This window comes from Aethalodelphis obliquidens, unplaced genomic scaffold (genome assembly GCF_003676395.1).
Source record: "Aethalodelphis obliquidens isolate GAN/ISIS:26980383/991018 unplaced genomic scaffold, ASM367639v1 scaffold35, whole genome shotgun sequence".
In the NCBI taxonomy this organism is placed as follows: domain Eukaryota; kingdom Metazoa; phylum Chordata; class Mammalia; order Artiodactyla; family Delphinidae; genus Aethalodelphis; species Aethalodelphis obliquidens.
In genome coordinates, this window is record NW_020837979.1 from 8,058,184 (window position 1) to 8,071,673 (window position 13,490).

Sequence of the window (13,490 nt, forward strand, 5' to 3'; positions counted from 1 at the left end):
ACACTCTCAGAAAAACACTGTCTTTTCCTATTACCTGAAATTCACTCCTGTTTTCCCCATTTAAAAAAAATTGAAGTATAGTTGATTTACAACTATAAGGGCGTACAGCAAAGCGACTCAGTTATACTATACATATATGTGTGTGTATATGCTTTTTCAGATACTTTTCCATTATAGGTTATTACAAGGCATTGAATATAGTTCCCTGTGCTGTACAGTAAGCCCTTGTTGTTTATCTATTTTGTATATAGTCATGTGTATCTGTTAATCCCAAATTCCTAATTGATCCCTCCCCGACCCTTTCCCCCTTGGTAACCATAAGTGTGTTTTCAATGTTTTTGAGTCTATTTCTGTTCTGCAAATAAGTTCATTTGTATCCTTTTTTCAGATTCCACATATAAGTGATACCATATTTGTCTTTCTCTGACTTACTTCACTTAGTATGATAATCTCTAGGTCCATCCATGTTGCTGCAAATGGCATTATTTCATTCTTTTTATGTCTGAGTAATATTCCATCATATATATGTACCACATCTTCTTTACCCATTCATCTGTCAATGGACATTTAGGTTACTTCCATGTCTTGCCTATTGTAAACAGTTCTGCTATGAACATTGGAGTAGATGTATCTTTTCAAATTAGAGTTTTCATCTTTTCCAAAACTCACCCCTTTTTACTTATTCATTGCAGTCTTTCTCTTATCCCATGAGCAAAGTATGGTGATGAGCACACTGAACCTATTTGCCGCTTCTGCTCAAGGAGCAGAGGCTGGCCAGCATGCTGGGCTGAGCTGGCCGAGGGGAGTCCAGGCTCAGAAGGAAGAGGCGATCACAGATCTACTAATGATGGCTGATGGTGGGAGACGGGGCTAGAAGTGAAAGGTGTTCAGCTGCTTAACCCTGATCTGGAACCATGAGGGGGTCCTGAGCTGTGGGTTGTGGCTGTACATATGAAACATGCTAAAGTTAAGACTGCCCCTCAAGTGTCTGCATCTGCCTCTTCTTCTTCCTTCCCCTCCCTTCCCCTCCCCTCCCCTTCCTCCCCCTCTGGTATAAGATACCAGCTCTGGCTTGAAGTGGGAGCTCAGAGCTCCAACCACGGCCATCAGCCTGGGTGCTCATCCTACCACTGGATGTCTTGCATTCTCAACTCTGAAGAGCCTGGCGTGGAAAATGAGTCCACTGTCAGCTTCACCGATGAGTCCGGATTTCGAGCTAGCCACATCAATGCCAAAATTATTGACTTCTGTTTAGGCTGGTGCCAGGCCCTCAGTGAAAAATTTTACTCTAATGTGATTTTCTCAGTCCATACTTACTATTTCAGTTTAATTAAAATGTTGAGGACAAAATAGGAAGAGAAAAACCAAAGTAAAAGATGAGGTCTGCTCCGAACCCTAGAGATCAGAAGCCTTTTTCCTTCCTGAGAGGGAGCCCCCAGACCACTACATAGACCCCTCACTCTGGGCCCACAAGGCTTTCCTAACTTAAGGAGCAGCTTCCCATGGAATTAGGACTGTACCCCCTAAAGATACAGTCCTTCCCAAGTCAACAATAACCCAGCTCCCATGCAGAACAATCCATCCCATCCAATCATGAAAGCTTCCGAGAACTGAAAATTACCACATCCAACTGACAGATATTCCTGCACCATTCACACCTCTCACTGTGCCCAATCTGACAATAGGGAAGTGGGGGAAAGTCATGCCGAGAAAGGGCCCCACAGTATAATCCTAGGTACCACTGCTAGTAGATGAACAGGTGCTCCTGATTTCCTCTAGAAAGGTCCTGGTCACGTAGCCTTAATATAAACCTTGGAAATGGATCCACCTCCAATCGGGACGCAGCTAATCAGTACAGTATTCACTTCCTACTTCCAAATTCCGATTCCCATCCATCACTATGAATGCGAATAAACTGGTTAGTATCATAACTAGTCTGAAAATGCTCACTGTCCTGTTGGATTATTTTACTTTCTAGAGCCAATGTCTACAATAAAAGCCCACTTGGAATCCTAAAAGGAAACTAATATTAATTGAATGTCAATTTTGTACTAAACATTACCATGGGTGTTATATGCCTTAACTCCCCCAACAATCATATGAGGTAAATGTGATTTTTCCCATTTTTACAACTAAGAGAACATAGCTCAGAAAGGTTAGGTAACTTACCTAAAGTCACACAAGTAGTTAGTGGCAAAACTAACTAGGGTTTGAATCCAGGTCTGACTCCAAAGTTGATTCACTTTCCAGCAAACGCTGTTTGCCAGAGCCAGAAAAAGAATCATGCAAGAACAAAACATTGTGAGAGCTTTTGCATTACTGTTTAGCAAATATTCATTTCCCTCCCCACCTCAGTGTGAGCGAAGTAGATGTCCTCATCTGCTTGATGTGGGACTTGGTCATGTCATTTGCTTTGGCCAACAGAATATGAGTGGGTGTGACATGAGCAGAGGCCGTAAGTAGGGCTGCACGGCTTGGCCTGGCACTTGTGCTCATTGCTCATGCTGACGGCCACAACAGAACTATATCCTGGAGAGCACTAGTTAAAGGAGGACACGTCCCTCCTCAATTAATCAATCTGCAGTTGACCTGTAGACCTGTGAGCAAGAAATAATGGCGAAAGTATTACTAATTTGATGAAAACTATAAACCAGCAGGTCCAAGAAGCTCAATGAACCCCAAGGACAAGACACAGCTGTCAGGCTTGGAGGGGAGACTCAGTGGCAGGCTTTGCTCTTGAAAAGAAATGTTGAGAAGCTTCAGGAGGCAAAAGGAAGAAACAGAAGGGAGGAGCCAGGGAGAATGTATGTCACTCTTTCCTCCTCCAGTGGCTCAGCAGCAGCTATTAAAATATCACCTAATGAGGACTTAACTGGTAGTCCAGCAGTTAAGACTCCACACCCCCAATGCAGGGGACAGGGTTCGATCCCTGGTCATGGAACTAAATCCTGCATGCGTGCCGCAACTGAAAGATTCCCACATGCCACGACTAAAAAGATCCTGCGTGCCACAACTAAAGATCCCGCACGCCACAACTAAGACCCGGCGCAGCCAAATAAATAAATATTTTTTTAAAAAAATATCACACCTAATGAAGAGTATGTGAGGAAGATGGTGGGAGGGAATAAAGAGAGGAGCTGAATTTTCATCCAGACTAGCATGGAAAAACTAGACACAGCGCCAGGCAAACAGAGGATCCCAGGGGGCAAGGAGAATAGAAGGGTATCCCCCCCTCCCCTAAGAGTTCTCAGAAATCCAGGGGAAGGTCTTTGGACAGCACCTGGCCACAGAATCAGAGGTGAGAGGCAATTTACTCTTGATTCCTGAGGCGGGCAGGCACCACCATATGCACAAGAGCTCAGCGGGGCTGATGCAGTAGGTGCCATGAACCTTAGCCCTCTTCCCGTCCTCTCTCTAAATATTCCTGACAGCCAAAGAAAACTGCCCAGGAACTCTTAGGAAGTAATGTAGAAACAAATTTTAATGTAATGCACTATTTAAGGTACCACCCTAGGCAGCACATATTGCCTGTGTCAAAACACTGGAAAAGCTTTCTATCGCCCAAAAAGAGCAGTCCTGGGAAAATGAGCAGACAGGAAAAAATTCAATCTGGGGGGGAAATTCTTCCAAGTACATATAAGAATCCAAAGCAGGCACAGAATAAAGAAATGATTGTACACGATGTATCTAGTGCTGTCTTTGCAAGGAAGCAAGAAACAAGACAAAATTGTTCTCAGCCTACAACTACTTTTTGCTATCTCAGGGGAAGACGATGATGTACGATTTGCCCCAAAACGTGAGGCCTAAAAGTTCGTTAAAATTCACACATAATTAACTTATTTGTAGATACTATTACAATTCATTTATCAACCCCATTACAAGAAATGCAGATTCCTACAAACAGCTATTTATCAACAAGTATCACACATCAAAATTAAGTGAAATAAGAACTTGTAGCTATGCATTTATCTAATCTATCCAGTCTCCACTAATCTGAGTTGGAGTAGTCCAAAGGACTTCGGAAACCTTAGAGAATAATTATAGCCTTTTAAATCTTGAATTGATAATGGGCACAAATGCAATATAATTGGTCCAAATTTTTAGAGGCTTTTTAATACATTGGCAAGGAAAGCTGCAGTAAGCAAACTGCTGATACAACTCAATCATTTTTTTTAAATATCTTTATTAGAGTATAATTGCTTTACAATGGTGCATTAGTTTCTGCTTTATAACAAAGCAAATCAGCTATACATATACATATATCCCCATATGTCCTCCCTCTTGCATCTCCCTCCCACCCTCCCTATCCCACCCCTCTAGGTGGTCACAAAGTACCGAGCTGATCTCCCTGTGCTATGCAGCTACTTCCCACTAGCTATCTATTTTACATTTGGTAGTGTGTATATATGTCAATGCTACTCTCTCACTTCGTCCCTGCTTACCCTTCCCCCATACCATGTCCTCAAGTCCATTCTCCATTCTCTACATCTGCGTCATTATTCCTATCCTGCCCCTAGGTATACTTCATAACCATTTTTTTCTTTTTAGATTCCATATATATGTGTTAGCATACGGTATTTGTTTTTCTCCTCCTGACTTACTTCACTCTGTATGACAGATTCTAGGTCCATCCACCTCATTACAAATAACTCAATTTCATTTCTTTTTATGGCTGAGTAATATTCCATTGTATATATTGCCACATGTTCTTTATCCATTCATTTGTCGATGGACACTTAGGTTGCTTCCATGTCCTGGATATCGTACACAGAGCTGCAGTGAACATTGTGGTACATGACTCTTTTTGAATTATGGTTTTCTCAGGGTATATGCCCAGTAGTGGCACTGCTGGGTTGTATGGTAGTTCTATTTTTAGTTTCTTAAGGAACCTCCATACTGTTCTCCATGGTGGCTGTATCAATTTACATTCCCACCAACACTGCAAGAGGGTTCCCTTTTCTCCACACCCCCTCCAGCATTTATTGTTTGTAGATTTTTTGATGATGGCCATTCTGACTGGTGTGAGTTGATACCTCACTGTACTTCTGATTTTCATTTCTCTAATGATTAGTGATGCTGAACATTCTTTCATGTGTTTGTTGGCAGTCTGTATATCTTCTTTGGAGAAATGTCTATTTAGGTCTTCTGTCAATTTTGGGATTGGGTTTTTTTTTTTGATATTGAGCTGCATGAGCTGCTTGTAAACTTTGAAGATTAGTCCTTTGTCAGTTGCTTCATTTGCAAATATTTTCTCCCATTCTGAGGGTTGTCTTTTCGTCTTGTTTATGGTTTCCTTTGCTGTGCGAAAGCCTTTGTTTCATTAGGTCCCATTTGTTTATTTTTGTTTTTATTTCCATTTCTCTGCAAGGTGGGTCAAAAGGATCTTGCTGTGATTTATGTCCTAGAGTGTTCTGCCTAGGTTTTCCTCTAAGACTTTTATAGTGTCTGGCCTTACATTTAGGTCTTTAATCCATCTGGAGTTTATTTTTGTGTATGGTATTAGGGGGTGTTCTGATTTCATTCTTTTACATGTAGCTGTCCAGTTTTCCCAGCACCACTTATTGAAGAGTCTGTCTTTTCTCTATTGTATAGTCTTGCCTCCCTTATCAAAGATAAGGTGACCATATCTGTGTGGGTTTTTCTCTGGGCTTTCTAACCTGTTCCATTGATCTATATTTCTGTTTTTGTGCCGGTACCATACTGTCTTGATTACTGTAGCTTTGTAGTATAGTCTGAAGTCAGAAAGCCTGATTCCTCCAGCTCTGTTTTTCTTTCTCAAGATTGCTTTGGCTACTCGGTGTTTCCATACAAATTGTGAATTTTTTTGTTCTAGTTCTGTGAAAAATGCCATTGGTAGTTTGATAGGGATTGCATTGAATCTGTACACTGCTTTGGGTAGTAGAGTCATTTTCACAATATTGAATCTTCCAATCCAAGAACATGGTATATCTCTCCATCTGTTTGTATCATCTTTAATTTCTTTCATCAGTGTCTTATAGTTTTCTGTATACAGGTCTTTTGTCTCCAGAGGTAGGTTTATTCCTAGGTATTTTATTCTTTTTGTTGCAATGGTAAATGGGAGGGTTTCCTTAATTTTTCCTTCAGATTTTTCATCATTGGTGTACAGGAATGCAAGAGATTTCTGTGCATTAATTTTGTATCCTGCTACTTTACCAAATTCATTAATTAGCTCTAGTAGTTTTCTGGTAGCATCTTTAGGATTCTCTATGTATAGTATCATGTCATCTGCAAACAGTGACAGCTTTACTTCTTCTTTTCTGATTTGGATTCCTTTTATTTCTTTTTCTTGTCTGATTGCTGTGGCTAAAACTTCCAAAACTATGTTGAACAATAGTGGTGAGAGTGGGCAATCTTGTCTTGCTCCTGATCTTAGTGGAAATGGTTTCAGTTCTTCACCATGAGAACGATATTGGCTGGGGGTTTGTCATATATGGCCTTTATTATGTTGAGGTAAGTTCCCTCTATGCCTACTTTCTGGAGGGTTTTTATCATAAATGGGTGTTGAATTTTGTCAAAAGCTTTTTCTGCATCTATTGAGGTGATCATATGGTTTTTCTCCTTCAATTTGTTAATATGGTGTATCTCATTGCTTGATTTGCATATATTAAAGAATCCTTGCATTCCTGGCATAAACCCCACTTGATCATGGTGTATGATCCTTTTAATGTGCTGTTGGATTCTGTTTGCTAGTATTTTGTTGAGGATTTTTACATCTATGTTCATCAGTGATATTGGTCTGTAGTTTTCTTTCTTTGTGATATCTTGCTCCCAAAGTCCACCGCCTCAGTTTGGGATGATTCATTGTCTATTCAGGTATTCCACAGATGCAGGGTACATCAGGTTGATTGTTGAGATTTAATCCACTGCTCCTGAGGCTGCTGGGTGAAATTTCCCTTTCTCTTCTTTGTTCGCACAACTCCTGGGGTTCAGTTTTGGATTTGGCACCACCTCTGCGTATAGGTCACCTGAGGGCGTCTGTTCTCCACTCAGACAGGATGGGGTTAAAGGAGCAGCTGATTCGGGGGCTCTGGCTCACTCAGGCCTGGGGGAGGGAGTGGGATGGAATGCAGGGCCAGCCTGCTGCGGCAGAGGCTGGCGTGACGTTGCACCAGCCTGAGGCGCACCGTGTGTTCTCCCAGGAAACTGTCCCTGGATCACGGGACCCTGGCAGTGGCGGGCTGCACAGGCTCCTGGGAGGGGAGATGTGGACAGTGACCTGTGCTCGCACACAGGCTTCTTGGTGGTGGCAGCAGCAGCCTTAGCATCTCATGCCTGTCTCTGGTGCCCGAGCTGATAGCCGCGGCGTGTGCTCGTCTCTGGAGCTCATTCAGGCTGTGCTCTGAATCCCCTATCCTCACGCACCCCGAAACAATGGTCTCTTGCTTCTTCGGCAGCTCCAGACTCTTTCCCGGACTCCTTCCCGGCTAGCCGTGGCACACTAGTCCCCTTCAGGCTGTGTTCATGCAGCCAATCCCAGTCATATCCCTGGGATCCGACCTCCAAAGCCCGAGCCTCAGCTCCCAGCCCCCACCCGCCCCAGCGGGTGAGCAGACGAGCCTCTCAGGCTGGTGAGTGCTGGTCGGCACCAATCCTCTGTGCGTGAATCTCTCCACTTTGCCCTCTGCACCCCTGTTGCTGCACTCTCCTCCATGGCTCTGAAGCTTCCCCCACTCCGCCACCCGCAGTCTCTGCCCAGGAAGGGCCTTCCTAGTATGTGGAAACTTTTCCTCCTTCACAGCTCCCTCCCACTGGTGCAGGTCCCGTCCCTATTCTTTCGTCTCTGTTTTTCCTTTTTTCTTTTGCCCTACCCAGGTACATGGGGAGTTTCTTGCCTTTTGGGAGGTCTGAGGTCTTCTGCCAGCATTCAGCAGGTGTTCTGTAGGAGTTGTTCCACATGTTGATGTATTTCTGATGTATTTGTGGGGAAGAAGGTGATATCCAGGTCTCACTCCTCTGCCATCTTGAATGTCTCCTCACAACTCAATCTTTTATTTGCTTTCTAATTATATCACTAGACCTACCCAAATCTATACTAATAAACAGGGTAGGGGAGGAGTGGAGAAAAGAAAAAAGAGAAAGGAAGAAAGGAAAATATATTGGGGGCAAAAAATGAAAAGCTTTAAAAGCCAGTGTATAGTATGAGAAAAAGCATGTATTGAATAAGACAGCACAGAAACCAAGAATACATGTGCTCCCATGTGTGTGTGTTGAAAAAGTGTGTGTTGAATAAGAGCACAGAAACCGAGAATATACGTGCTCACCACTTAGAACTTTCAGTCCAGCAATACACAAAATGAAGGTTTATTCGGATAACATCAAACCCATTTTTCACATCTACAGTAAATATACAGGGCAGAGAGAAAAACAAATTGAATGTCAAAAGGTCATTACCAATCAAGAGTAGAGTGCTACAGGGCAATGAAGCAGAGTAGATGGCCCAGGGCAAGCCCATCACATACAGGAATGTAATATTGATATATTGCAAAGGAATCCACATACAACAGTGGAGAAAGAAAGATTAATAAGTGAATGGTGTGAATATCTTTTTTGGTGGTGTATTTCTTTCTGTACTTTAGATTTCTGGGGGAGATAGATTTCTAGTAGTGAAAATACTGGATCAACATGATTAAACATTTTGGGTTCATGTCTCACACTGAATTGCTTTCCAAAAAAAGTTTTAAGACAATCTAAGTCACATCAGCAGTGTATATGGAATATCCATTTCACTGAACCTGAATTAGCATGAAAATAATATCTCACCGTTTCCAGCTGAATTTGCTTTGATAAAGAAATTAATGTCTATTAGTAGTGAACAGTAGTGAAATTGAACATTTTTGTATTTCACTTCTTTTGTCCATTTACCTGTTGGGGTCTGCCAACTTGGTTCAGAAAGGCAAGAGGGAGAGCATCACAAACTATCACCCAGAGAAAACTTATTTGCAGGAACCACTCTCAGCAACAGCAAAGAAGAGTGCGTTTAGCCATGAAGCATAGCCCCTTCCCCACACCATCTCCCATATGAACCACCAGCAGATACCTATCTTGTGTCCTTTCAGTGGTGAATAGTAAAGGGGAAGCCAGCACACAGCATCCAAAGAACAACATAAGAAAAAAATGAGGGAAAGAGCAGCAAAATTACCAAGAGATGAATAACACTCACTAAAAACGTTATCAAGGAATCCATGAAAATTATGATCCAATATTTCACCATGAATTTAAAAATATATATGAAGCCATCATCTCCTTGAAGGAAGAAAACAAAGCAGACAGGCAAAAACTCAAGAATGTGATGGCAAGATAACAGGAAGAGATGAAATATGAAAAAGTCAGGAAAGAAGAAAAAAATCACAGAAATTAAGATGAAAATGGTGGGAAATCAACAAAGAAAATATACGCTGGAACTCACTATAAGAAACTAGACAAGGTGAACACAAGCAGAAATAAAGTATTCTAAAACATCAGAGAGAAAATAATAGGAGACAGTCAAAGGAGAGCTATCGTACTTTAATACACAAAGTGAGTCACCAAGAAAGAAGAAAACCAGCCTGGCACAACGGTTAAGAAAATGAAGTATTTGACTTCATGTCAATGAAGTGAATGTGAATTTGGACAAGTTTCTTAACCACTTTCTTTCTTGGTTTCCCCGTCACTAAAATGAGGATAATGTTAGTACCTACTCCATAGGGCTGTTAGGAAGTTTACGTGGGTTAAAATTTGATATGAGGCTGGAACAGTGCCTGGCATATTCCAAGCAATGTCCAAGTGTTTGTTAAATTTAAAAATAGTAATAAATAAAACAGCAGGGCAGAAGAAGTATTTTAAAGTATAATTCAAGGAAACTTGCCTGAAATAGAAGTCTTAGAGGTTCATATTAAAGGGCACACTACATACCAGGGAATATCACCCACAGCAGTCAACGCTGAGACATATCCTAGGACTTAGTGGATTTAAAGATAAAAAAAAGAATCCTTTGGAGCAAAATGGCCGAACAAGATATCCCTTGATCATACCCCTGCCTCAACAACAATAATTTGGCATCCACCCACGGACAAAAGTGCCTTCACAGGAGCTTTGAAAGTGTCTTCATAGGCGCTTTGGGATCCAGGTAGGAGACTGTGAAGTCCAAGACCAAGGAGAGGTGTTTTGAGAAGGCAGGTCTGCCCCATGCTGCTGACTTACCAACCATGCTCCCCGCTACAGAAACAGAAACAGCTTTGTGCCCCCGAGAACTTGACTACAGCCCTGTTTGGCTTGGTCCTGTCTCCAGCACCACATGCCGAAGGACCCAGGAGGAGCCATGCTCACCCGAGCATCAGGTGATAGACATACAGCCCTCGGTCCCAGCTGTGGACCCTAAATTGGCCTGTGAACCAGTTCCAGCCCCTCTTGGCCACAGTCTGGGAGCCCCTGGAGGTAAGCCCCCAAACTCAGTCAGACTGTGGATTCTGAAGAGGCCCTGTAATTGGGCTCCAGCCCATCCCAGCCATTGTCCACAGTCTTGCTAGCACAGGGATCCTGCAGGAGAAATACCTGTCTATACCCCCAGAGATCCAAAAAGGGCCCCATACTTGCCTCTAAACCCCTCACAGCCTCCATCTGCCAGCAGTCCTTAGGGTCCAGGGCCCCAGTGGGAGACTCTCCAGTCTGAACCCCCAGAAGGGCCCGGTGCTGGGCTCCAACCTCAACACAGCTTCAGTCCACCAGCAGACCTGCCAGCAAGGGACCCAGTAGTACACACTACTGTCTGTGCTCCAAGAGACTCTGAAAAGGACATATACTCAGTTCCAGGTCCTCCCAGCCTCAGTCCACACCACTGAGCCCAACCTGCCCAGGGACCTGGTGGGAGACATACACATCTGTGCCTCCAGGGCCAGGTCTGCAGACCTCAAACATGGCTATAGAATCTCAAACAACCCTGGGGCCCCATTCCAGCCCCTCTCAGCCATGGTCCAGGGCCAGTCCTGCCCACCTAGGGGCCCATCCAGTGACCAGGCATCAGTCCTCCCAGGGATCTAGTGGGAGCCATGCCCCCTGCACACCTAGTAATAGACCTGCTGTCTAAGGACCCAACTGTGGAACCTGAAGAGGATCCTTATCCCAGAACACCCTACTGAACAAGGTACTGGAGGCAGTCCCATTCACCCAGAGACAAGACAGGATCCACACCTGTCCCAGCCCCTGATAACAAGCCTGCCAACTGAAGATCCCACTACAGACCCAGCAACAGCCATATAACTGGGTCTAACCCAGCACAACCGAGGTTTCAGAGGTAGTCCATCAGCCCAGGGAATAGACAGGAGAAGGTTTTTACCTATGGAAACTAGTCTGTAAAGACTGGAAGAAGTGTATGCTTCTTCAAATGTACAGATACCAATGCAAGGCTACATGAATCATTAAGAATCAGGCAAAGATGACACCATCAAAGGAATTAATACAGATCCAGGAACTGACCCCAAAGAAATGGAGACCTACAGATTACTTGAAAAAGAATTCAAAATAATCATCTTAAAGAAACTCAGTGAGGGCTTCCCTGGTGACGCAGTGGTTGAGAGTCCGCCTGCCGATGCAGGGGACGCGGGTTCGTGCCCCAGTCTGGGAAGATCCCACATGCTGTGGAGTGGCTAGGCCCGTGAGCCATGGCTGCTGAGCCTGCGCGTCCAGAGCCTGTGCTCTGCAACGGGAGAGGCCACAACAGTGAGAGGCCCGCATACCGCACACACACAAAAAAAGAAACTCAGTGAAATGCAAGAACACAGATAACTAAACAAAATCAGGAAAACAATGCATGAACAAAATGAGTTTAATAAAGAAACAGAAACCATAAAAAACAACCAAAACAGAAATCCTGAACCTGAAGAATACAATGTCAGAACTGAAAAATTCTTTAGAGAGCCTCAACAATAGACTTGATCATGAAGCAGAATCAGAAAACTTGAAGACAGATGATTTGAAATTAGCCGATTATAAGAACAAAAAGGAAAAAGAACGAAAAAGAGTGAAGAAAACCTATATGTATTATGGGACACCTTCAAGCAAATGAATAGTCACAACATAGGAGTCCCAGAAGGAAAAGACAGAAAGGGGCAGAAAGATTATTTAAAAAAATAATAGCTGAAAATTTCCCAAATCTAGAAAGAGATATGGACATCTAAGTAGAAGAATCTCAAAGGATCCCAAGGACCCCAAGCAAGACCAACCCAAAGAAGATCACTCTGAGACACACTATCATCAAAATGTAAAAAGTCAAAGATGAAGAGAAAATTTTGAAAGCAGCAAGAGAAAAATGACTTATCATGAACAAGGGAACCCCCATAAGGCTATCAGCAGATTTCTCTGCAGAAAGTCTGCAGGCCATGAGGGAATGAGCTGATATGAAATATTCACAGTGCTAAAAGCAAAAAACTGCCAACCAAGAAAACTATACCCAGCAAAACTGTCCTTCAGAAATGAAGGAGAGATAAAGAATTTCACAGGCAAACAAAAGCTAAGGAAGTTCATCATCACTACATCTACCTTACAGAAATGCTAAAGGGAGTTGAAAGGATGCTAAGTAACGACTTAAAAATACATAAAAGTATAAAACTCACTGGTAAAGGTAATTATATAGTTCAATTCAGAATACCCAAATGCTGTAATCATGGTGCGTAAATCACTTTTATCTCTAGCACAGAAGTTAAACAATAATATTAAAAACAACTACAATAAGCTACAATAATAAATAAGCTACAATATGTATAAGCTATAATTATATACAGTATATAAGCTACAATAATTTGTTAATGGATGCACAAGATAAAAAGATCAATAGCATAAAATGTGGGGAGGAGAGTAAGAGTAGTGGTTTTGTATGCAATTGAAAGTAAGTTGTTATCAGCTTAAAATAAACTGTTACATCTTACAAGATGTTTTATGTAAGCCTTGTGGTGGCCACACATATACAAAAAATACAACAAAGACCTTTAGCAGTTACACAAAAAATAAAGGAATTAAAGCATACCATTACAAAAAATAAATCACAAAGGAAGACAGTAAGAGAGGAAGAAAGGAACAAAATAACTAAAAAAATTAAAATAACATAATGGTAATAGTAAGTCTTTATCTATCAATAATTACATTAAATGTAAATGGACTAAATTCTCCAATCAAAAGACACAAAGTGGCTGAATGGATAGAAGAAACATCCAACAACATGCTGCCTACAGGAGACTCACTTTAGCTTTAAGGACACACACAGGTTGAAAGTGAAGGGATGAAAAAAGATGTTCCATGCAAATGGTAACCAAAGGAGGGCAGAAGTGGCTATACTTATATCAGATAAAATAGCCTTTCAATCAAAACTGGTCACAAGAGACAAAGAAGGTCACTATGTAAAAAGGGACCAAGTGATAAAGAGACCAAGTCATTAAGAGGATATAACAATTGTAGGTATATATGCACCCAACATTGAAGCACCTAAATATTTAAAGCAA

The 13,490-nt window shown here is 42.2% G+C and overlaps 1 protein-coding gene across 1 annotated transcript in view; it reads right to left on the minus strand.

Annotated features, from left to right (window-relative positions):
* The window catches only part of VWA3B (von Willebrand factor A domain containing 3B), a 207,997-nt gene that overhangs the window by 139,681 nt on the left and 54,826 nt on the right, over nt 1-13,490 (minus strand). The gene's annotated exons all lie outside the window — the stretch shown is intronic.